Here is a 26,468-nt window from a genome sequence, read left to right as displayed (position 1 = left end):
ATTGACATTTTAATGGAAGTAATGAAACTCACCCACCACTTAAAATATGTTGATGGTTCTGTTGGAAATAGGTCATTCGTTGGGACCATTGTAACAGTTTGCCTATATCCCACTTGTTTGCCTTCTAATCATCTCATGCTTATTTATAGTAGACATAGTATTATTTATTACTTTTAAAATTTTCTTTACTTATTTTTTTGGCCATGCTGCACAGCTTATGGGATCTTAGTTCCCCAACCAGGGATCAGACTGGTGTCCCGACAGTGAAAATGCCAAGTCCTAATGTCTGGACTACCATGGAATCTCCGCTTAGAGTTTTTTAAAAACAAATGACTGACTCAGAGCCATAGATGTTAGATTTGGAGGAAGCCAATTTAATGATGGTGGGTAGCAGTGTGCAGGTGACTCTGTGCGCCAGGCACCGTGTCAAATGCTTTCCGAGTCTGTCATGTAATCCCGCAGACACCCAGGTGAGGTCCAGGCTGCTGTTATCCCCATTCAGCAGACATGGACACTGAGGCTTCGAGAGGCCGGGCACCGTGCCCAGGCTCGCACACCCAGTAGCAACTGTATAAGTGAGACCTGTCTGGACCCCGAAGGGGTTAATCTGTTCCCCACACTGTTGCCACCACTGTCTTTCCTGTCTTCAGACCCAGGACCAGCGGAAAAGCTGGGAGTCCAGGCGAGATCATTTTTTTTAATTAGTTTATTTTTTAATTGAAGGGTAATTGCTTTACAGAACTTTGTTCTTTTCTGTCAAACCTCAACATGAACCATCCATAGGTACAGATACATCCCTTCCCTTTTGAACCTCCCTCCCATCTCCCTCCCCATCCCACCCCTCTAGGTTGAAACCAATCAGTTCTTAGTGAAGACCTAGGACGGAGGAGCCTGGTAGGCTGCAGTCCATGGGGTCGCTACGAGCCGGACACGACTGAGCGATTTCACTTTCACTTTTCACTTTCATGCATTGCAGAAGGAAATGGCAACCCACTCCAGTGTTCTTGCCTGGAGAATCCCAGGGACGGGGGAGCCTGGTGGGCTGCCGTCTATGGGGTCACACAGAGTCGGACACGACTGAAGTGACTTAGCAGCAGCAGTTTACTTTATGTAAACCACAGTGAGCGAACTACACTCAAACTGCAAGTACTTCAGTGTGTAGCCCCCAGTCTGTATGTTACTGAGAAATACAAGCCAGACACATGGTGTTCGCATGGAGGGGTTAGGTACCTTTTCTGTACTTCACTTGCTGTCATGGGTTCAGTAACCTGCATCATCACTAAACATGATTTTGGGTGGTGGTACAAGCTGTTTCCTTTTCTCCTTCAAACAGAAAGGTCTGGACGGCTTTGCTGAGAGGTTTCTTACTCTTGCTAGTAGTGCTCCTGAGCAGCATCTGGCGATGAACACAGTCCTTTCATCAGGGCAGTTCATGCCATGCAGGGTTCACAGTGCTGGCGTGGCTCCGCTGTCCTGCCTGTCGGGGCCATCTGGTCTCTGGATGCAAAGGAGGGCGGAGCCTGGCTGCAGGGAGGCTCCTGGCCAGGATCTCTGCACTCAGTAGGGTGCTCTCGCTGCCCCATGGCCCTGCTTCTCTTGAACAAGACAGTCCTTTAAGATGGCATTAAGCTAGAACAACACATTTTTTTGTACTTGGCGGATAGCATCGCTAATATGTTTTCAAATAAGTTTCTGGTTATAATGTAAAGCCTGTGTGATTGCCTTTTTTGACACAGTCTATCGTTAGCCAGTTTTACACTTACCTCACTCCCTCAGCTGCCACCTATACCAGAAGAGGTACAAGATGACAAGACCGCCATCAAATGTGAAGCCTCGACCCCCGCCTTGCTGCGGTTCCTTCGGCTAGACCGGCTGGACAGGGGGTCACAGCACAGAGCCAGCTACGAGGACATCAGGGATGCCCGCAAGTAAGGGGCCTGTGCGCCTCGTCGTTAGTCTCAGGAGCCCTGCGCCTCTTGTCTTCAAAGAGTTGCAAGGATGATTGTAAAGGAATCCCACTGGATTCGGTGCCTGTGTTTAGTGGTGAACTTCAGGTGCCGGGGTAGAAGAGTTCAGTGACCTCAGTGATTTTAAAAAACATCCGTCTCTATGTGTTGACTCCTGTGGGAGATTTCTTCCTGCTCTTGCTAGAGGTCTGCCCAGTCTGGGACGCGTTCCTGATGGTTATGGCTCCGTGCCTCTCGGATTTGTTCTTGAGGGTCCCTCCCTTTTTCTCAGGGGTCTCCTCTCAGGAGACTGTCTGTCACCTCCTGTGACTGACCCTGTCCTCATTCAGACCCCCACCTGCTGAGCTCCCGTCGTGAGCCAGGCAGCACTCGATGGAGGGCACATGTGGTCACCTGACCTGCAGCCCTGCGCACGGTGACCGTCACTCTCCTGCCACGGCCGGGGATGGTCACCCTGTGAGAGGCGGGGGGAACTGCCCAGAGCAGGGGAGCTCGCCTTCTCTGGGAGGGTCGTCACCTGCAAGCAGCGACCCTGAGGGAGGGTTGGAGGGCCCTCTGCACCAGCTCGTCTGGAGTGAAGCCCTCCTCAGGGGAGAGCTCCAGGCAGAGAATCTCAGCTTCCCAGGGCCGTTGTTTGTGGCCGGAAGCCTGCATTGCTCGTGTGGAGTGTGGCTGGTGAAGCAGACTCCACTGTCTGCTGTGAGGTTGAGGCACGGGTGTTGCTGGGTGGCCAGTTCTATCAGTAGGTCTTGTGGAGGGGTGTGTGTTTGCACAAGGGCACCGGTTAAAGGTTGTTTTCTCTCCCCAAAGCTCGACAGGCTCTCAAGACAGCCCCGGGGGCAACCCCAGCAGCAGCCAGGACTCACTGCAGAAAGCCCCAAAGAAGAAGGGCATCAAGTCCTCCATCGGTCGTTTGTTTGGCAAGAAGGAGAAGGGCCGGCCTGGACACCCCGGCAAGGAGGCGCTAGGACCAGGTGGGTGCCTCACCGTTCAGAGGGAGGAGGGTCTGCATGCGTGTCTCTTCTGTGTCTCCCCCACTGTCCCCACGAGGCTCCTGTCACTCACGCTGGGTGTCCTCCTGGGAGGAGCAGAGGAGGCGTCTGTCTTCTTTAGGGTCCGAGATGATTGGATCAGTTGATGAATGGATGTGTGGATGGATGGAAGAATTAAGAGTTAAAGGATGGATGGATTAGTGAGTGGACGGATGGATGAACAGATGGCTAGCCAGATGGGTGGATGAACAGAGCACGGAATGAATATTGCAGATGTTTATACTGCAGTGCTAGAAACATACTCTACGAAATGGATTGAGTAGGAGCTGGGCAATGAGTGTTTCCTGCAGAACAGTGACAAGTGTTTGGAAACGGCCTAAGGGCTCATCAGTGAGGGGTGAGGTAAAATCTGTGGACACCCCACAAGGAACAGCACCCTCTTCTTCCTGCCACTTTCCCCATCCCCAGGAGCTCATCATGGGTTCTGCCCATGCCCCCTACTCCATCCCACAGCCACACAGGTCCTCCTGGCGTCTCCTCATCACACAGTGTTATCAGGCCCCCATCTCACTCGGCTTCATCTCCTGAAGGACAGGGTATGTTCCTGCCTCTTCAGCCAGAGATTTGTTGAGTGTCTTGTTTGTGCTGGGTGTGGGATGTATAGGGGTAAGTAAAACAGATATGGTCTGGAGCACAGTTAAGTGAGAAGAGAGAAAAAGCAGATTATTAAATGCTATCCTTATTATTAATAAATATAACGCTGAGATGGATGGTGCATTGATTATATACCAGATGCTGTGTGTGCCCCTTACCAAACAGGTGCTGCCACCTCCCTATTTACAGAGGAGGAGACAGTGATGGTCATGCGGTTAGGGAGTGGTGAGGGCAGGTTCACACCCATGCAGTGTGACCATGCACTTTGCCGAGCCCCAGCCACCTCTCTGGTGGATGCAACAGGAATGAGATGGTTCTATGGCATCACTGATTCGATGGACATGAGTTTGAGCAAACTCCAGGAGATAGTAAATTACAGGAAAGCCTGGAGTGTTGCAGTCCACGGAGTGGCAAAGAGTCGGACACAACTGAGCGACTGAACTAAAACCTGAGTGTGTGCTGAACTGCTTCAGTCGTGTCTGACTCTCTGTGACCCCAGGGACTGTAGCCCACTAGCTCCTCTGTCTATGGGATTCTCCAGGCAAGAAGACGAGTGGGTTGCCATGCCCTCCTCCAGGGGAATCAAACCCCATCTCTTGTTATCTCTTGCAGTGGCAGGCAGGATCTTTACCACTAGAACCACCTGGAAAGCCCCAGTGAACGCTGACAACTAGGAAATGCAGAAAATAAGGGCTGCTCCTAAGTTAGAAGAGCAGCAAGCACAGATTGTAAAGAGGAAAACACACGATGACCGACAACAGTGCTGACAGAAACAAGCAGGGATGCGTTCACCCACATCAAGAAAATGCGCCCTTCGGAAGAGGAGCCCTTGGAGGGACAGTTGGAACCGGAATGGAACCGGAATGAAAACCGAGGCCATGGTCAGCAGAGCCCACTCACACGGCCCGAGTGAGCTTTCTGAGTCCCCAGAGCTGCTGGTGGTAACATCTGGGCGCTGAGGCCGGGCAACGTCCCCGAGTGAGCTAAGGCATCCCTGCTCTCCTTCCAGTGCTGCTGCGGGGCCCTCTGTGGGCGGCCACCCTCATCCCCTGCTCTGCCACCCGCTGGGGCCCGACTGTTCCCCTGGGATCCTTTCAGCCCTTGAGCTTCTGTGTTCCCAGCCCTCTGCCACACCAGACCGGGACTCAACTCAGGACTTGGGCTTGAGATATCGAGGAGACCGTGAATCTGGAAGGACACAGCCCTGGGGCCCTCGAGTGACCACGTGAGAGAGCTGGAGAGCAAAGCCCCCTCGGGGAGGAAGCAGAGCTTTGAAACGTGCCCACACCCACCGCTTCTTCCGGCACAAGTGCCTCTTCTTTGCCTCTCCTTGGCCTGAAACAGACCCCAGCTGCTACTGTTGTTCCGCAGGTGATTCCTAAAGATGCACCTCCTGCAAGAGCTATCGTCCTGCTGCTCTGGGGCTGCCTAAGTGTGCTCAGGAGTGTCCAACAAGTGGGGCTGCCACGCCTGATGCTGGGGAAGGGCCTGATGCTGGGGGAGGACCTGATGCTGGAGGAGGGCCCTGATGCTGGGGCAGGAACGTCTGATGCTGGACTATGGGCCTGGTCCTGGGGGAGGACCTGATGCTGTAGGAGGGCCCTGATGATGGGGCAGGAACATCTGATGCTGGACTAGGGTCTGATTCTGGGGGAGGCCCTGATGCTGGACTAAGGCCTGATGCTGGGGGAGGTCCTGATCCTGGACTAGGGCCTGATGCTGGGGGCAAACGTCTAATGCTGGTGGGAGGTGTGATGATGGTGGGCAGCCTGCTCCCAGATGTACGCAGAGTTGATTATAAATATGAGAAATCTTTTTTTCATACTTTCCTGACCACCTTGCTATGTTCTTTTTTCTGAAGCATAATTGCTGTGCAATATCGATTTGATTTCTGCCATACATCAACATGAATTAGCCATAGGTGTACATATATCCCCTCCCTCTTGAATCTCCCTCCCACCTCCCTTTGCTACATTCTTGTTTCTATGGATATATAAATAATAAAGACTGTTGACTAAAATAACATAAAAAGCTCCCACACACAAGCATGCACACGCACACTCCCTAGTGCATCATTCGGGTCCGCATCAGGGTTGCCCTCGGCCACCCCGCCCTGGGATCCACGGTGAGCCTTGACACCTGCACTTTGTTCCCACCCTCGGCCCGCTGCCCACGCCTCAGCAGCAGAGGGGCCCTGTCCCCACAGATGCTGAAGTGATGAAGCCTCTTGTCTCCGGAGCCAAGGGTACGAACACCTAGTCGGTCGTCCTTTGGGGACACCTATACTTCCGCCTTCTAGCCTTTCCATTGTATCCATCCGTTTCTCTTAACAGAATGTCCGTGTGATGACACGGGCTCCCATTACCAGCTCTGGTCTGTTCTCATTGAGAGTACAGCTTACCCTCGGCACTCTCTATTGGCAGCGGGAAATTTTGCTCCAGTACTTTATTGAAGCAGTGAGTGCAGTGAAGTCGCTCAGTCGTGTCCGACTCTTTGCCACCCCGTGGACTGTAGCCCGCCAGGCTCCTCTGTCCATGGGATTCTCCAGACAAGAATGCTGGAGTGGGTTGCCATTTCCTTCTTTAGGGGATCTTCCCAACCCAGGGATCGAACACGGGTCTCCGGCATTGCAGGCAGACGCTTCATCCTCTGAGCCACCAGGGAAGCTCTGACTTTATTGAAAGAAAACAATAAATAATACTGTGATAAAAATAGTTCAAAAGTAGACTGGACATACTTTGTCACATATTCAGGAAGATCACAAAAGATTAATAGAAAAACAGAATGGTAACAATGAATTGTACAAGGAAATTAAAGGCAGAACCCACATGTAGAGAGACATGCTGTCTCTGTCTACCGAGATATCAGCTGCATAAGGCAGCATCATCTGAACGCATCTCTTACTAGCTTTTTTAATGTGCTGCCGAAAAAGTAAAAGTTACCTTTGCTACTTAAACTATCCAAAATGGCTATGTCATCAAAATCTAAAAATGTACCCCTAGGTCCATTCTTTAAACATGTTTACAAACAGATGTAAAGAGATGATTTACACAAGAAAAATAAGGCCTTTGTCAGAGCTGCACTCTGCTGTCTGTCTGTCTGGGATGTGGCGCCCTCAGTGTTCAGCTCGATGGCTCCGCAGCGGGTGCAGGGCACCGCGGTTGGTCCTCGAAGAGTCTCACTGGAGGCGAGGGATCCAGGTCCACAGAGACTAGGTTACAGGAGAGATTTTCATAGTCGTCTTCTAGTCATCCTTTCAGCCCAAATTTCATTAGAAGCTCACATTTAACACCCAGTACTTTTAAATCGCTTCACACTGCAGACAAAAAGCATGTCTTCCTAGAAAAAAAAGTACAGTTTAAGTCAGTCGTTAAAATACAACAATTGGTTGAAATTAAGTTCGCTCATTTCAGAGTGATTGTTGGACAGCTTGGTTACATTCTGGAAGGATAATGCACACCGTGTCATGATGATTTTACAATCGCAGTAAAACCCCTTCTCTCATGGTTTAACATTTAAAAATTAAACAAGAATAATTACAAGAAATGCATCATTTACAAAAGCCCTATATTTGTTCATAGGATTTATACAGACAAGCATTACAGTACATTCATTTGAAAGACTAAAATCAGGTATCAGAACATGAACTGATCTGAAAGGAGATTCATAGCCCGGATATACAAGAAAAAGTAAGTATATAAATGAAGTCATAAGTTTACATAAATATAAGAAACATTAAATTTTAAAATATTTTCTCTGTGGTATTCATGAATTTTTCACTAATTAAAAACTCTGTAATAAAATATCTTAGGGTCCATATAACAAGTATTAACAGATTAAAGATTGCATTGAGTTCAAAATGTAGTCTTTGTCGTATTCTGGACGCTGTATAATCGCCTGCAGAATTAGTGCAGGTAAACTGGAAACAAACAGACGAGTCAGTCCAGGGACGGCGGCTGGTGCCGGAGCCCCTGCCCCTTCAGACACCCCACCCCCACCCCCTTCTGGGCTTCAGCTGCTTTGAGAATCCAGAGAAACACGAAGGACCAAGCAGATCAAGGAGAGAACTCTGTGGCTGACTTTATTCTGACATATAGCTAAACGCTGCTGGTAAAAAAACTTAAAACTCAATCCAGCTTTCCAGCTGAGCCCTGAACAGGACAGAGCAGACAGCCTCGTGCTCTCAGAGCGGCTGGAGCAGGGCTGGGCTCCCGGGCTGGACCCACCAGAGGACCACCCAGAGCAGCACCTGCAAGGGACGGTGGCCCCTCAGCGGCGGCCGACCCCCAAATGCTGGTGCACTTCAGTGTTAAACACTGGCCTCCGGACGGAGAGGCCCAGGGCAGGGCAGCCTCGTGAACCCTGATGCTCTGGGCCCTGTGCCCTCTGAGAACGTGCACGCAGGGCGTGGCCAGCAGCACTGCTGCTGTGGGAGGGACACCCGTGTGCACGGACGCGAGGGAGACTCGGGCCGTGCTCTGACTACTCCGGCGGCAGCCAGGTGCCAAGGTCATGTTCTCTGCTGCTGAGGGCTCTCCCGGGCTGACCTCCAGAGACCCGCTGACCCTCCAGTCCTAGGGTGTCGCCTCCATGCCCTTGCGGGACCAGGCCAGCCTGTACTCACCCCGAAACTCAGCAGGAGTAAGTCCTGACTGTAGCAGAATCCAGCCTCTGCGTTCCCGCCACGCTTCCTGGTCCCAAGAGTGCGGGAGGAAGCGTGCAAACACAGACTGCGGTTAGTCGTGGAACGTCACATGGGGCACAAGGACACTCACACTCACACCCGCAGCAGCGCCCACTCCTACTGAGGGTCTGGGGAAACTTTTAGAGGGTGGATGAGGCGGAGAGAGCGAGCCTGGGGGCTGTCACGTGGGGGTCCCTGCCACCTGGGGGGGCGGGGTGGTCACACTAGAGCAGCACCGGCACATTCGATGACAGAAACGCCGTCATGGGGACAGCTACTCCACGTGACCAGCTAGCTGCCAGTCTCTCCTGAGACCTCCAGATTCACAGAGCTCCAGATTCACATATTCGACACAGTCTATTGTTACCCAGTTTTACACTTACCTCATTCCCTCAGCTGCCAGCTTTACGGGAAGAGGTACGAGATGACAAGACCACCATCAAATGTGAAACCTCGACCCCCACCTCTCTGCGGTCCCTTCGGCTGGACCGGCTGCAGACGGGGTGCTGTGCACGGCCAGCCACGGGGACCTGAGGGACGCCCGCAAGTAAGGAGCCTGTGCGCCTCGTCGTCAGTTTCAGGAGCCCTGTGCCTCTTGAAAGTGATGGTAGGATAATTTTAAAGGAATCCCAGTGGATTTGGTGCCTGTGTCTAGGGGTGTGTGTGTGCGTGTGTGTGTCTTCTGGTAGGCAGGTTTCTCTGGATCTGGTGTTAAGGTGGATGTCTAACTCTGTGTGTGTGTGCGCACATGCACAAGTGGGTTGTTCTTTGCTCTGTTGCTACACGTGGCAAACTCTAGGAGGTTCTGGTGGCTTCATAGGGAACAATTCAAAGTACGAAGATTTTCTGACCACAGAGGATAATCTTAGTTCTGTCAGTCAACCAGAGACAACATTGACTCAGGTAAAATGCCTTATCTATAAAACGTGAAAAAATGTTTTAGTATTCCAGAAAAAAAATCACTTGAATATAGTTTAACATTTTTGGCATTATAGATGTGAGAATCAGTTTGTTTCTCAAAACTCTTTTCTTTCTATTAAGCCCAATTTGTCTCAAAGTTATTCTTTTAATTGCTAAATGTACACAGCCAACGCATCCACTTTCAGAGCATTTTTGAGGGTTGGTGAATCTCAGATTTTCACGTTGTGTGGAAACTCGCAGGGAGAGCACTGCAGGCTCACCACGTGCTTGACACGCTCCGTGAGGAAGGGAGGCCGAGGCCGCGGGACCGTCCGCATCCCTGTTGGTCATCGCAGTGTCCCGGGCGTGCGGGGACTCCCCTCAGGCATCACGTACCTCCTGCTCTAAATGCTGTCTTTCCTCTTCCCCTTGGTGGACACTGTCACGCGCCAGCTCCAGGGGAAGCCGAGTCAGCAGGTGTGCTGAGCTGTGTGTGTCCTGAAGCCTCCCCGTGGGGCTCGTCCCCAGCTCCAGGCTCTGAGCTGAGCAGCGCTGCAGGAGTGGGGCATGGTGTTGGTGAAGGGGAGCCCAGCGAACCCTCGTAGGAGGTGCTGGGCTGTGTGGACGGTCAGTCTCTGAAAACAAGGCCACACCTGTTGTCTGGGTGGTGCCACGTGTGTAGCACTTGATGGGAAGAAGCTCACACAGCCATCTTGTTAGGAAAGACAGCTTGACCTTGGTGCTCATGTCCTGCTTTAAAGTGCCCGTTGTCATCCACAGATGGTGTGGCTTTCTCTCGGGCGTGTCTGTTCCCCATAGAATTCACGGTATTTCCGAATGTCTTTCTCCTGTGACTCTAACTTTAAGGCAAGGAAGCATGCCACGTCAGTTGACTGCTAAGCAAGTGTTTTAACGAATTGTACTTGGGGTCTCAAATTTGACCCTCGAGGGGGCAGAGGAGGTCTGAGCTAAGTAGCCCCGCAGGGTGGCCCGAGCAGGGTCATCACAGCGTTCCGCAGAGCAGGTAGCCCCCCAGGCTCGTCTCTGAAGCTGTCTCTGTAAAGCTAGGTTTCAGCTGAGAGTGAGCCGGTGACAGCAGAGTGATGCAGTATCCTATAGCCGAGGAAGGAAATAAACCCCAGCAGAAGCCAAGCGAGTCTTCCATTTGCTTCTGGATGGTGGTTGTGGTTGGGACGCAAACTCCAGGCACGTGATACATGCCTTGTTCCCCTGGGATATGGGAATTTAAAAAGTTTGCCTTTTTTAAAAACTCTCCCTGAGCTATTAAGGGGCTTCCCTGGTAGCTCAGACGGTAAAGCATCTGCCTTCACCGATGTGGCAAACCTGGGTTTGATCCCTGGGAGATCCAAGATCCCCTGGAGAAGGAAATGGTAACTAACCCACTCTAGTACTCTTGCCTGGAAAATTCCATGGGTGGAGGAGCCTGCTAGGCTACAGTCCATGGGGTTGCAAAAAGTTGGGCAGGACTGAGTGAATTCACTTTCACTTTCACTTCTTGAGCTATTAAGATACCTGTTGTGTTTTCTGGTATAATTATTCCTAGAAAACAGAATATTTACTATTCTAGGAAACTTAAGGTTGACTTAAAGGAACAGTTACTTGAAATTTGATGTGAACCATTTCGAGCTTTAACCACACATAGACTTCACAATCTTAAGTAAAGTCTAATGCCATTTGAGTGTATTGAAAAGCCACTGTGTACCTTTAGGGAATTCCCTAGCAGTCCAATAGCTAGGACTCTGCACTTCCACTGCATGGGGCCTGGGGTTTGATCCCTGGTTGGAGAACTAGGGTCGCACAAGCCACACAGGGGCCTAGTCAAAAAAGAATGACCAGTATCTTAATTTAGCACATAGCTAATTGGCTGAACAGCAGTGTAGGATAGAAACAGCCCCCATCCACCCCTCTCCTTGCTTGCTGTGTTAGAGTGTTCTGTGTTGAAAGTCTGCGCTGCTCTTTGTGTGTCTGGTGTGAAATGCTGTGCATCCCTGAAGCTCTCTCAGGGACAGGTTCCTCTGCTCAGACCCCGGTGTGGTTTCTTCTTCTATGTATCTGTCCTCACTGTTTAGAAAGGGAAGAGTGGATGTTTTTCCTTGACTACCCTCCTCCCTTGGATGTGCAGACTTCTGAATCCTTTAAGGTTGGCAATAACTCTTTCATCGGGAAGGATGTGATTCTATAAGGAATTGCGGGGACTCATTCAGCATTTCATGACTCAGGGTTCTTTGTAATATGTCTGAACTCTCATTAAGTAGATGGCTTAGAAGATTAAAGGAAAATGATGAGATGCATACTATTTCACTTTTGCAAATTTATAAAGAGAATAAATACTTAGGTTAACTTGTTTTATACCCGTGTGTAGTAGTGATTCTTGAATTTTGAATGTTTCGTTACTTGTAGGCATGAGTTTCTGGAGGAAGCCTGGAGACAAGGCGTGCCTTCCCACAGTGGGACGGGCCAACTGTTGTGGTCTGGCTGGAGGTATGTATGCGCCCCCCCACCCCCACCCGCACCCGCACCCCCGTCCTGGGCCCCGTGTGTCAGTCCCTCCACGGCCATGCATAACCTCTTGCCTCCTGTCTCCCGTCCCAGTTCTGAGTCGGGATGCCAGCCTGGTACGTGGCTGCTTGCGAGCCAACGTGAAGAGCGGCGTCATCGTGCCTGCCCTGTTGGACACGGAGATCCAGCGTGAGATCGGCATCAGCAACCCGCTGCACCTGCTGAAGCTGCGCTGGCGATCCAGGAGATCATGTCCCTGACCGGCCCCTCCGCCCCTCCCACGTCCAGAACGGTGCACCTCCCTCCTTCCGTAGGGAGAGTTCGCGCCCCGTTTGTGTCGCTTCCGGGGTTCTCTATACAGATGTCCACTGTTCCAGCTTAAATAAGGTTCTAGCATTCAAAACCATGACAGCTTTTCATTTGCGGCAGTTGTATTGTTAAAAGATAGATGATTGAATACTTCAGACAGATCACCTTTGTAACAGCTGGGCTGCAGTGGCAGTGTAATAGAGAAACGGGAGCTTTTGAAAGCATGAAAAAGGGACTTCTGCAAACGTGAAAATTGTAAAAAAAAAAAAAAAAAAAAAGGAAGTTTTTGAAAATGTATTAAAAGAAATGTAAATATAAATGTCAAGAAAGTGAAAGAGAAAAGGCTTAGCCCCCAGGCTGCATTGTTTTTCCCTCATTTGACTTGTCAGGCCTGTCCTCTTCAGCAGATTCCTTTTCAGGAGCTGTAGACCCTGGGCTCTCAGGGTTTAAGAGTCCATACATCCGCCAGGTCGCACCAAGTCGTGTCATGCTCATCCAAGTTTCCTCCACGTGGGAAGACCTTGAAAGTCCTGTAAGAGGGTCCTCCTAGTTGGAAAAATTAAAACGAATCTGGTGGAAACGTGGATTGTTGCCAGGAGATCAGGGCCGGCCAGCTCCTCATTTCTCGAGTGCAGACTCAGGACACAGCTCAGTCCCCACGCTTGGTGTGTCCACTCTGGAGAGGAACCCTGGTGAGGAGACGTGACCTCCCAGAGGTACCTGCCCTGAGGAGCAGGTGGAGCCTGACTCAGGCTCACAGTTATTTTACACAAAAAGCGTGAAGGCTTTCTCGTCCGTTTGTCTTCCTTGTTTCTAAGTGTGAGCGTGAGGGTGGTCAATCACCCTTGTTCCTAGCGTGTCTGCTCTGCTCTCTGTGCCCGAGGGTTCACCAGAGCCACCTTTTTAGAAATGAAGGTGCTGAGGGTTCCCCGGAGGTTTTATTAAAGTATCTCAGTAAAGGGAGCTTCTTATGAGTTGAGTTTAACAGGTGGTGAACTCAAGCAGCACCCCCGTGAGGATGGGGTTGGGGGTGGGGCATGCGAAGAATCCTGATGAGCTCCTGGGGATGGGGAAGGTGGCAGGAAGGAGGGGGAGGGCTGTTCCTTGTGGGGTATCCACAGATTGTACCTCCCCGCTCACTGATGAGCACTTAGGCCGTTTCCAAACACTTGTCACTGTTCTGGGGAAAACAATTATTGCCCAGCTCCTACTCAATTTTGTAGAATATGTTTTTAGAATTGGAGTGTAAACATCTGCTTTATTCATTCCATCCTCCGTTCATCCACCCTTCCAGCCAGCCAGCCATCTGTTCATCTATCCATCCACCCATCCACTCAGTAATTCATCCATCCATCCATCCACCCATCCATGCATCCACCTGTCCATCCAGTCAGCCAGTCATCTGTCCAGCCATCTATCTACTCACTAATCCATTCATCCACTCATCCATCCATCTTCCATCTGTCTATCAGTCCATCCATCTATCCAACCACCCATCCATCCATCCACCCATCAACTCATTAATCCATCCAATCATCTGTTCATTTATCCATTTATCTGTTCATTTATCCATCCATCCATCTATACAAACTTCCTCCCTCCCACCCCCAATCCTTTCCTTCCATCCTTCGTTCCTCAGTAGAACTTTACGTTTTTGTGCATATTGGTATTTTATTCCTCTTAAGTTTAATCATAGGGTATTTCTATTTCTCCCAGCACCTTGCTTTTTTGGATTGCATCCTTTCTCCGCTGCAGTTTCCAGCAGGTACACTGATTCTTTTGCCAACAATAACTCTGGAGAGTTGTTAGCATCTGACTCCCTGACAGAGCTGTTCTATTATCACCATGTTTCAGCTGATACTTTCGGGTTTTTCAGGTAGGCCATCATATCATCTTCAATCAGTGGCTATTTTATTTCCCTCTTTCAGCAACTACAATTATTATTGACTTTTCTTCTCTGATAGCACATTCTAGAACTTTCAGAGCATTGATAATTTGCAGAGGTGATCACAACATCCTTGACTTGTCCCTGACTTTAATGAGACCACTAGTAACACATCACTATTCAGTGCGATTTTGGCCCTTGGCTTGAAATAGATCTTTCTAACTCTGTTTCAAAGCTGCCTTTTTTGCTTTTAAAGAGTTTTTAGCAGGAAGATCTTCAGTTCTATCCAGTGAAGTGGGAGACAGAGGATGAGATGGTCAGGTTGCATCACAGACTCAATGGACATGAGTTTGAGCAAACTCCAGGAGATAGTGAAGGACAGGGAAGCCTGGGGTGCTGCAGTTCATGGGGTTGCAAAGAGTAAGACACGCCTTAGCAACAGAACAACAATAACAACAGCGGGAAGATGTTGCGTTCTATCCAATCTCTTCTTCAGCTTCAAGTCAAGAAGACCACACATGGAGGGGATTGTAGGAGGCCATGATTCTCCTGCCCTGGCCTGTAACTGCCCCCTTTGCCACATTACTTCGCAACATTTCCTGTAAAGAGGCATGGCATATTTCTACAGCTTCTGGGCTGGTCTTGTGACTTGGCTTGGCCAACAGAAAGAGGCAAAGTGACAAGCTTCCAGGGCCTTGAGAGCATTGCTCTCTGGCCACTTCCCTGTGAACTAGCCCAGGCCAGCCTGCTGGAGGACAAGACTCCCATCATTATCCCTGCCAACAGCCAGCTTGTCCATCATGAACCATGGCTACCCTGGAGCAGCCAACCTCAGCTAACCCACCAGCCGACTGTGGACGCAGGAGTGTCCCCACTGGAGATCGACCACACATCAGGCCCCCATCAGCCCCCCGACCCACAGCCTGATGAGAGAGAATGTGTGGCTGTTTGCAGCCACTAAGTTCTGGGTGGTTCACTGTGCAACAGTAGATAACCCACAATGGCTGTTCTCTTTGGGCCTGTTGAACATGAACTGTTATTTACTGTTGTGTCCTGGAAATCATAGAATGAGCCTGTACGTGTGATTGGGCCCAATTTTTTGACATCCTGCCGAGTTGCCCAAAACTCAGAAATGTGATCAGGCACTCTTTATCAGAATTGGCTGAGACTTTATCAAATCGAAGGCTCCATTTGTCTTATTGCTTCAAAAAATGATGCTACTGGGATTTCCCTGATGCTCCAGTGGCTAAGACCCCATGCTCCCAATGCAAAGGGCCTGGGATTGATCCCTGCTCAGGGAATTAGATCCCACATGCCACGACTAAAGATCCCACATGCTGCAACTAAAAGATCCAGCGCGATGCAGCTAAGACCCAGCGTGGCCAAATAAGTAACTCTTTAAAAACTGGTGCTAAGACCCAGCATGGCCAAATTAGTAAATATTTAAAAACTGGTGCTGGAGCCAACTTGTGGGAGAGGATGTGGTATGCTCCCTGGGTTGCCCAGGATGCTGGGTTCCAGGTGTGCGATGCTTAGAGGAGAATGAGTGTGATCTCCAGAGTGAGGACACGGTGGCCGACACCCAGAGGTCTTAGGCCCTGTAGACACAGCCAGCTGAGGCCACTTTCTGACTGGGGAGGAGGGAGGGGGGCTAGCGACAGTTGGTACCGTCCCGTAGTCCGTCACAAAGTCTAAGCCGAAAGAAGCTCCCAGAATACTGCTGTCCCTGGGGTTTTGCTGAGGTGGTTTTAAATTATGTCCTCAAGTTTTGGGGTGTTCCTCTGCTCAGAAGGGAACCCAATCTCCCTCCCCTTAAGTATGGACTGAGCTTAGTGACTCGCTTCTAATGAATAGAATAAGGTAGAAATGACAGCATGTAACTACTGAAAAGAGGGCCATCAGAGGCATTTCAGACTCTTCCTCACTCTCTCTCGGACTTCCTGCCTTGGGCAAAGCCAGCCGCCATGTTGTGAGGACGCTCAAGCAGCCTGAGGAGAGGTCCGTGTGGGGAGGAGCTGAGGCTCGGCCAACAGCCCTGTGAGTGTGCCATCTTGCAGGCTGATCTTCCAGCCCCAGAACGACCTTCAGAAACCTGCAGCCCTCCATGACATCTTGACGATAACCTCATGAGGGACTCCCAAGCCAGAATCGCACAGCTAAGCCATTTCTGAATTTCTGACCCCACCGAAAGAACCTGAGATAACAAATACACGTTATTTTAAGCCACTAGGATCTGAGGTTGTTTGTTACACAGTGCAAGCTAACTAATATACTTCTTATGGTGGCTCTGGGTGGTCAGTTCATCCATGTCAACTTGTTCTCTTTCATGGACTCAAGGTTCTGGCACAGTTTTCTCTGCTCTAAGATCCCACTAGCATAGACCTCTTAGTTTACTGGATACCCTACTTAAAACATATGCCAACTCTTTGCTTGATAAAGAGTGAGTTTTGGTGTCTGAGACTGGTGTTGTACCTGAGAAGCAGGTCTCTGACCAAGGCTCTTTTACAACCTCTGCAAGAGAAGACCCCGGAAGCTGCCTGACATCTGTCCTAACCGCCCTGCCGTTGGTCTCTCACCCTTGTGTAGGGTTTGGCAGCAAGCTCAACACAGGATACCCCGTGTAGACAGAAGTCATGTTATGGATAATTCCATGGTGGGATTACATGGTTGGTGAGAATGCGGAGGTAGATTGAAGCAGGGGTGGGTTCCGGCACTGCCCTCTCCTGATGTCTTCAAACCATCTTGTGGGAGCTTCACACATGTGCCAGAGACAGGCACACACGATACCTTTTTGGTAATGAAGCACTTGCACACGGCCAGCACCCAGGAGCCCCCTTCCTGATCCCCAAGGTAAGCCACTACCCCGATTCTTGTCTGCTCACAACGCTTCACTCACCTATTTCACTCACCTGTCCACCTGGACACCAAACTTGCCTCCAAACCCCCAGACGGAGTCGACCTGAAAGCAGTGCTTGGAGAGCTTTGACTGGTATTCATGGCCGACAGCTGACTGGAACAGGGGCAAAAGTGAAGCATCAGACGCCACCAGCATTGCCAAACTGGACCCGCCCCCCAACCCTGAGGCAGCCTGCACTTCTGCTCAGTGTGGGTGATGCAAACAAAATCACTCAACGTGGAAGCCGGCCCAGAGGGAGGTAACTCCAGGAGGCATCGCAACACCAGGGCCCCCTAGTCAGGTGTTCCTGAACCCTCTCCACACCAGGCTCCCCAGAAGTCTCCCAAGAACCCCAGCCATAGAGAGCCTTCTGAGGTGCCTGAGCATGAAGAAACAGGAGGCCAGCCCCCAACCGGAACCACAGAGCCAGCAGCCTGCCAACGACTCCTAAGCCCACTTCCAGGAAGACTGCTGGCAGTGATCACCCTCTTCAGGTGGGACACTGTCAAAGCACGTGACCCAGGAATCAGGGCACAAACTGGAACACGGATGACATGCTTCAGGCACACCCCACGTTCAGGGTCAACACCTGCCACACATCCAGCCCGCCCAGGTGTGCAGTGGGGCCTGCCACCGCCTCATCAGATCCCAGTCAGGGAAGTGGGTCTGGTGACTTCCGAAGCCCACATGCTGACTGAGCAGTCCACCCCGAGCTTTGCGCTGTGTGGTCAGCAAGCCATGGCCCATGCCCACATCCAGCACCGAGATTCTTTGTAAATAAAGCTTTCTGGAACATACATATGTTTCTGAACAGTTGTTCGTTTACAGAAAATCGATGCCTAACTTTGTGTCAAGACACTACAGCTAGTTCAGGAGCCACCCGAGACCCTGTGGTGGCCAGGAAGCTAAAAATATTTACACCCCGAGCCCTGAGTGGCCCCGTGCTGCTCTAGTTGCCCAGGCCCGACCCTTAGAGGAAGGCACCAGGCTCCCTCGGCAGAATGGAGAGTGGTCATGGACCTCTCTGTGCACACTGAGGACACAGGACAGATGACTGACGCATGACCAATGCCAGGCGAGGAGGCGGCTCGTCCAAAGCCTAGTTCCTACTTAGGGGGTCACCCCCACCTTGGCTCCCTCCTACAATAAAGCAAGGGGCCTGCCGGCCCACTACCAACTCCTCTCCCACTTGTTTATCTGGAACTTCAGCGGCAGCTTAGGGTCCAACCCCCACAGGGTCATCACCACTTCTGACAACTCTGCAGGCAGCTCAGGGAGCGCGTTCTTCCACAGCCGGGGAGCAAAACAGGTTTCACTTTCCAGTCTGGAGCTGTTACTTTCTCTCCCTCCCAGGCTGGATCCAATGCCCACAGTTAACAGCCAATCCAGAGCACCGCGACCTCCAAAAACCTGTGGCAGAGACCACCCATCTGCAGCTTCAGGGGTCTCACCCGGAAAACATCAACAAGGGAACATGGAGGCAGCAGCACCCAAAGGATCCCCCAGCATGACTCTTCATCACTAAGAAGTCAGAGCAAACTCTTCCAAAAATGTGGCCAGAGTGAAAGCTTAGCGATTCTCCCAACTTTCTGATCAAAACAGCTTTCTCCCCCAGATTGGCCTTGGTCTTACACTGACGAGACTCTATTTCTTATTAGACAGTCAGCACCAGGCAGAACACTGCAGGAAGCAGGGATGACACTCTGGTCGTGGGGGGCGCCCCTCTCTCAAGCAGGTGCTGGGCTATGAGTGAAAAGCCCTGTCATTCTGGGTTGAGTCTGATCTGGGCACAAGGGGGACGGAGTGGAATTACAGAGGAACCCGACTCCAGCTGATACGTCAGCACAGAGTAAAGGCAGACATCTCAAGTTACCCAGCCTGGGAAACTCGCACCCACTTCACTGCAGACGCAGCACACCTGCTCCAGTCTACTGTCCTCTCTGCACGGCAGACACAGCCCCAGCTGACTCAGCCTGGGAGGCCTAATAATAGCCATATGGGAAGCTTAAATAGACCCAGGAAATGAAAAATGTCTCCATAAAATCAAGATCGATGACCACTGAACAAACTCTGTGTTAGACAACATATGTAAGACACAGTATGGAAAAGAAAAAGACTTCGGAAGTAAAAAATGGGAAGGGAGAATGAGAAAGCTATTATATTGACAGAATTGTCTGGTCAGAATACAAGCAGTCTACAAAACGAAAATAAAATAGAAGGTAATGCACAGTTGGATGACATCATCAACTCAATGGGCATGAGTCTGAGGAAACTCCAGGAGATACTGAAGGACAGAGAAGCCTGGTGTGCTGCAGTACATGGGGTCACAAAGAGTTGCCCACGGCTGAGCGACTGAACAACAGCAACAATGCATGCTTGTGTCAAGTGAGTAGGAGAGATAATAGCTGTTGTCTGTGTGTGTGTGTGTGTGTGTGTGTGTCAGTCGCTCAGTCGTGTCCAACTCTTTGTGACTCCATGGACTGTAGCCCACCAGGCTCCTCTGTCCATGAGATTTCCTAGGCAAGAGTACTGGAGTGGGTAGCATATACTTGTATGAGTCATACATGTATGTGTATTGTCTACTGGGTAAATGCTTCGAAGTGAAATTGTTGTGTCAGTGGGTTAGAGAATTTTATACTTTTTCTCAGATAATGATAAAGCCCTCAAAAAAAAAAAAAAAAAAAAAAAGGCTGGACCATTTTAACTCACGCTAAGAGTAAACATTCAGAAAACTAAGATCATGGCATCTGGTCCCATCACTTCATGGCAAATAGATGAGGAAACAGTGGAAACAGTGAAAGACTTTATTTTTTTTTACTCCAAAATCACTGCAGATGGTGACTGCAGCCATGAAAATTAAAAGACGCTTACTTCTTGGAAGGAAAGTTATGACCAAACTAGACAGCATATTAAAAAGCAGAGACGTTACTTTGTCAACAAAGGTCCATCTAGTTAAGGCTATTGTATTTCCAGTAGTCATGTACGGATGTGAGAGTTGGACTATAAAGAAAGCTGAGCACTGAAGAATTGATGCTTTTAAACTGTGGAGTTGGAGAAGACTCTTGAGAGTCCCTTGGACTGCAAGGAGATCCAACCACTCCATCCTAAAGGAGATCAGTCCTGAGTGTTCATTGGAAGGACTGATGCTGAAGCTGAAACTCCAATACTTCGGCCACCTGATGTGAAGAGCTGACTCATTTGCAAAGACCCTGATGCTGGGAAAGATTGAGGGCAGGAGGAGAAGGGGATGACAGAGAATGAGATGGTTGGATGGCATCACTGACTCAGTGGACATGAGTTTGAGTAAACTCTGGGAGTTGGTGATGGACAGAGAAGCCTGGCATGCTGTGGTTCATGGGGTCGCAAAGAGTTGGACACGAGTGAGCAAGTGAACTGAACTGAAGAGTAAACAAGTTTCCCTGTCTCCCTACACCCTCGCCACATTGAACTTAAATCCTTTGCTAGTCTAAGAAGTAAAAATGGGGCACCACAGTATTGTGGTTTAATTTCCATTCACATCACAGGAAAGGTTCTTGTGCCTTTCCTTTTCATGTACAATGTGGGCTCGTCAAGGTGTCAGGATAGGAAAAGGGAAGAGCTTGTTGTTTTAGTCGCTAATTCATGTCCAACTCTTTGTGACCCCATGGACTGTAGCCCACCAGGCTCCTCTGTCCATGGGATTTCCCAGTCATGAATACTGGAATGGGTTGCCATTTCCTCCTCCAGGGGATCTTCCCGACCCAGGAATCAAACCCGGGTCCCCTGCCCTGCAGGCAGATTCTTTACCATCTGAGCCACCAGGGAAGCTCAATTCCATCCAGAACTCCCCCTTAGTTTGCCTTCAGTGGTGTTGTCCAAACCAAGGAAGACATTTGATAGCTTCCACATCTCTCATTCCTTCCTTTTTCACCACAGTCCGTATGGGACTCATAGCATGCTTAAGAAGAAATATAAATATTGCACATACAGGGGCAAAAAGTCAGAGGCTGTATCTATAAATCTGTCAAATTAAAGGATAGATCTTGGGTCTAAAAAAAATTAAGTGCTATTGTGTCCACATAACTGGAGGGAGAAGATTAGACTTTCACATAACCTGTCAGAAGCCTGTGGGTCTCCAGTGGAAAACCCCAGGTATTATAAAAAGATTATTTTTTCTATGCTTCTACCACTTCTAAGTTGATCCAAAAAAGCAGGTATGATGGGTATTGTAATTTTTTTCCACTGATCTATATCCTTGCACAAACAATTATTTTCCATTCGTCCCTTGAACCAAAGCAAAAGTTCTTGGGCTTTTCCCTCCTTTTGTGCATCTCCACTCTGCCACAAGGAATTCATATCAGCTGTCTTTTTAAATGGCACCCCACTCCAGTACTCTTGCCTGGAAAATCCCGTGGACAGAGGAGCCTGGTAGGCTGCAGTCCATGAGGTCACTAAGAGTCAGACACGACTGAGCAACTTCACTTTGACTTTTCACTTTCATGCACTGGAGAAGGAAATGGCAACCCACTCCAGTATTCTTGCCTAGAGAATCCCATGGACGGAGGAGCCTGGTGGGCTGCCATCTATGGGGTTGCACAGAGTCGGACACTACTGAAGCGACTTAGCAGCAGCAGTCTTTTTAAAACGTTGATCGATTTTTCCTTTGTGAACAAGTCTGTTCATATTATTACCTTTCCCAAGAAAGAAATAGATAATTGGTTGCTTTGTACGATACATATGCTTATATTGTCCCTGAAAGAATTTTCCAGTGACTAAACATACTTTTCCATTACTTTAGAATCTTGACCTGGCTATTGGTTTTCAAACCAGAATAAAAGGGAAGCTAGGAAATAAGTTTTGTAATATTGACAAGTCATTCCTACTTATTGTAAGACTTCTCGAAGCTGATCTCGAAGTTTTGGTAAGAGATTCCAAGAGTCCAGAAAACTTATCTGCTTTTAAAACTTCTGGGATTCTCCAATACAGCTCTGCTTGAAGTGGCAAACTAAGCTGTGGTCAAGCTCCCTTGTTCTGTAAGTCCTCTGAGGGACCAACTATATATTCATACTTCTTAAAATACCGAGCCACGTTTCTCTGAGGCTTGGCCTCTTCATTTTGCTTAATATTGTTCCTGGGTTTTAGAAGGAAAAAGTAATCATCAAAAAAAAAAAAAAAATCAAAGGGCTTTTTCAAAGAGTTTCTCCAGTAGTGAGACAAAAAGCTTTTCCTGTAAGATCGAGAATAAGACCAGGATGCGCTGTTTTACTACTTCTCTTCAATATCTTATTGGCAATTCTATGCACTTTATTTTGGCTATTATGACATCAGCTCCACCTCAGATCATCAGGCATTCGATCCTGGAGGTTGGGGACCCCTGCTCTAGGGGTGTTCCCTCTGTTGTTGGGGGTGGGCTCTGTAGGCGGTGTCACAGGCCTGGTTGCTGGGGCCTACCCTGTGTGGAGGCTGCCAGCGGTTCATTAGTGGTGCCTGGTCCCATGAAGCTGGCTGCAGAGCCCCATGGGACCTGGAGCTAGTGCTGGCTCACTGGTGGGCATGGCCAGGGTCCAGAGAACGCCAAGGCTGTTGCCCACCCACTGGTGGGTGAAGCCAGGTCCTGGGGTTAGTGCCAGATGACTGGCAGGCAGAGCCATGCCCTGGAGTCTGGCTACAGGGCCCAGGTATCCCGAGTTGGGGTCAGATCACTGGGGCAGGGTGGGGGTTGGGGGTAGTTCCTGACACAGTTGGGGATCGAATCTGGCATGTCCTGAAGCTTGTATTGGCCTGCTAACAGGCAGGGTTGGGGCCCAGTTGGTCCTAGGACAGGGTGTCACCTGCTGTGTACAGGTTGCATCCACAGTCTGCAGGACTGTGGTTTTCTTGCATTCTGCCCCTTGGTGGCTGAGGCTGTCCGGAGGCTAGTGAAGGTTTCCTGGAGGGCAGGACCCTTACCTGCCCACTGGCGGGGGAAGCTGGGTCTTGGCCCACTGGTGGGCAGTGCCATGTCTACAGGCATGCCTAGAGGTGGTGGTGGGCTCAGGACGTCTTTACTCAGCTGTCTGATGATGGGTGGGACTGTTAGTTGTTTGGCCTGAAGCATCCCAGCACTGTGGACAGTGACTGCAATCATGAAATTAAAAGACACTTGCAGTTTGGAAGAAAAGCTGTGACAAACCTAGACAGTGTGTTAAAAAGCAGAGTCATTACTTTCCGACAAAGGTCTGTATCGTCAAAGCTATAATTTTTCCAGTAGTCATGAATAGATGTGAGTTCAACCAAAAAGAAGGCTGAGAATTGAGGCTTTTGAACTGTGGTGCTGGAGAAGACTCTTGAGAGTCTCTTGGGCAGCAAGGAGATCAAACCAGTCAATCCTAAAGTAAATCAACCCTGAATATTCATTGGAAGGACTGATGCTGAAGCTGAAGCTCCAATACTTTGGCCACCCGATGCAAGAGCTGACTTATTGGAAAAGACCGTAATGCTAGGCAAGATTGAGTGCAGGAGGAGAAGGGGGCAACAGAGAGTGAAATGGTTGGATGGCGTCATTGACTCAGTGGACATGAATTTGAACAAATTCTGGGAGATAGTGAAGGACACAGAAGCCTGGCATGCTACAGTCCATTCGCATGCTGCAAAGTGTTAGACATGGCACCCCACTCCAGTACTCTTGCCTGGAAAATCCCATGGATGGAGGAGTCTTGTGCGCTGAAGTCCATGGGGTTGCGAAAAGTCAGACACGACTGAGCGACTTCACTTTCACTTTTCACTTTCATGCATTGGAGAAAGAAATGGCAACCCACTCCAGTGTTCTTGCCTGGAGAATCCCAGGGACGGGGGAGCCTGGTGGGCTGCAGTCTATGAGGTCGCACATAGTCGGACACTACTGAAGCGACTTAGCAGTAGCAGCAAGCATTAGACATGACTTAGCAACTAAACAACAATAACCACATCCCAGCAGTGGTGCCTACAGGCTGTTGGGTGGGGCTGATCAACCCCACCCAACTCATTAGCTACTGGGGCTAATGAGCTAGGGGGAAGATCCCACAATAGTGCCTATAAGCACCCGTGTCCACCAACAGAAGAAGTTTCCAAGTATGGCTGTTACTGTTCAGTCGCTAAGTTGTGTCCAACTCTTTGTGATCCCATAGACTAGCCTGCCAGGCTCCTCTGTCAATCCCCTTTATGGATCACAGTCTTGTCATGGCAAAGGGGCTTGCGTAATTCAATGAAGCTATGAGCTATGCTATGCAGTGCCACCCAAGATGGGTGGCTCACGGTGAAGAGTTCTGATAAAACATGGGTCACTGGAAAAGGAAATGGCAACCCACTCCAGTATTCTTGCCACGAGAATCCCATGGACAGTGTGAAAAGTACAGCTGTTACCAGTGTCTATACCCACAGCCTGAGCCACACCCACCCACTGCCCCTCTGGGACACTCTTTAAGACCAGCAGGCAGCTCTAACCCAGCTTTCCATCAAGTGACCACTTTTGCCCTAGGTCCCAGTGCATGTGTGTGCTCTTGAAGACTGAAGTGTCTGTTTCCTCCAGTCCTGTGGGACACGCAAAATTAGGACCCTGCTTGCCTTCAAAGCCAAAGGCTCTGGGGGTTCATCTTGCTGATGCAGGATCCCTGGGCTGGAGAGCCCACCTGGGGCTCAGAACTCTCCGGTGGAAAAACCCTGCAATATAATTCCCTACTTTGTGGGTTGTCCACCCAGGAGTATGGTACTTGATGATAGTGTGAGTCTGCCCACTCCAACCATCTCAGTGTGGTTCCTGCTTTATGTCTTTAGTTGTAGAAGATCTATGCTGGTGGGTTCCTGTCTTTTTTATCAGTGCTTGCTCTGCAAATAGTTGTAATTTGGGCTGCCCGTGAGAGGACCCAAGCTCAGGGTCTTTCTGCTCTGCCATCTTGCCCTGTCTGTATTGTGATCTGGTTTTCAGAATAAACACATGCAAGCGGGCCTCTCCTGGTGTCTCCTCCCCTTCTCTGGCTCCTCCTCCATTTGCCCTCCCAGTTCTTGGTGGGAGGTCTCCTTGCTTGAGTACTCTTAGTGTGGAAGATGCACTGCAGCACCCTCAGCTCAGGGAGGGCAGATCACTTCCTCTTACTGTAAAAAATACTTTGTAAGCACTTCAGCCCTCCTTCCAGCACACCTATCTCTATAGTATTCCAGTCATGGCAGGATGATGTTATGAAAGTAGTACTCCTCAGTTTATCTTTTCCATCTCAAAACTTTGTGTGCCCAAGACTGGCATGGCTGGACCCAAACTAGAATTGGCTGAGTATTTAGGGACATTCAGGGTATGGTGCTCCAGTGGAGTTTGGTAGGGGTCCTACCTCAGTGGCCTTGGTGCAATAGCCCTTTCCTCTTTCCTTTCAGAGGTCCTGCCCTACTGCCCCTCTGTTCCCCGGAAGTCACGTGTTTCTTGCTTTTGTTGTTCCTTTTGTGGAGGACACTCTGCCTTCATCTTCAGAGGGAGATAGAAATGAATTCTTCTCAATCAAGTGTCAGGTCACTTATCCCTTTCTCAGAGGACTTCCTTAGTGCCCACCTAAAGTATTAGCCTTGTCAGTGTTCATCATGTTTATTTAAGGTAAGCTTGGTGAGAGCATGAAGTTGCCTTGTTTTATATCCAATCCAAAGAGCACCTGACCCAAGATAGGCACTTAATTTTTTCACTAGTGGTGGTTTATCTTTTTACTCTTCTCTCCGTTGGAAGTTCTTATTTTAGAAGAGTCTGTTGGAAATATCAAACAGTACAAGAAAGGCCATTAGGTACAAAATACTCATGTGTTTATGAATTCATGACCAAATTAAATATGCAATTTTATATAAAAAGAGGCATGTGTGTGTTTTTCTCCCCCATCCTCCCATTCTCCTCTAGAGTTCTGAGTGATACGGGTGCAGGTGTGTGTGTTCTTCCTCCTTCCTTCTTGCTTTTATGCCTCAGGCTCAAGCTTGCCCTGTATGAATGTGTCTCCCGCTCTGACTCAAGATTTCTGGGCACCAGGTTCCTGGGGGACTGGAATTCAGCCCCTCCTCCATCCCTCTCCTCCCTGCCCTTCCCCTGACTGGGCTGGCCCAGGTCCCTCAAAGCCTCCCCAGGTGGTATCTCTGAGTCCCACCTGGGCTTGCTGGGCTCCTGGAGGTATGGACTGGCTCTGACGGAGCTATTGGGAAGGGGTGCCGAGACCCTGCCTGCTGGGATCCTGCTGTGGCCTCTCACTTGTGAGCCTCCTGCCACTCCTGAGCCGCCTTTCCTTTCTGTCCCTGCTGGCCTTTCTGCATCCTCATCTTTGGGCCAGACGACTCAGGCCTGCAAGCTCATGGAGACCTAATTCCCCTGCCGTTGGATTTCAGGTCCTGGCTCTCCCATCCCCCTAGAGTTCTTGAGAGGCCCCCAAGGCCCCTCCTACACCCTTTCCAGAGTGAAGGGGCTGGTGCAGAGCAGCACACCCCACCTCGGAGGCTCCCCTTCTGTCCCTTTCACCTCAGCTTCAGCCTGAGCTCAGCAGAAGTGAGCTGACCAGCCAGTAGAGGGCAGCACATGTCTGGTTTCCAAGCCTGCCACCTGGAGAACTTGGAGGCCAGGCAGCCATGGCCTTGAGGTCTAGGGCTCAGACACCAAGGGTCACAGTCATTCAAGACCCACTTACCGGCCACCTCCTGCTCCTTCTCT

The 26,468-nt window shown here is 49.9% G+C and overlaps 1 pseudogene; it reads left to right on the top strand.

Moving 5' to 3' along the window:
• LOC129650986 (liprin-alpha-1-like) overlaps positions 1-12,099 on the top strand; it is a 30,048-nt pseudogene extending 17,949 nt beyond the window's left edge.
• Positions 12,100-26,468: the final 14,369 nt, after the last annotated feature.

This window comes from Bubalus kerabau, chromosome 4, assembly GCF_029407905.1.
Source record: "Bubalus kerabau isolate K-KA32 ecotype Philippines breed swamp buffalo chromosome 4, PCC_UOA_SB_1v2, whole genome shotgun sequence".
Lineage (NCBI taxonomy): Eukaryota > Metazoa > Chordata > Mammalia > Artiodactyla > Bovidae > Bubalus > Bubalus kerabau.
The sequence above is the reverse complement of the archived record's forward strand: the minus strand, read 5'-3'. Positions and strand labels throughout refer to the sequence as shown.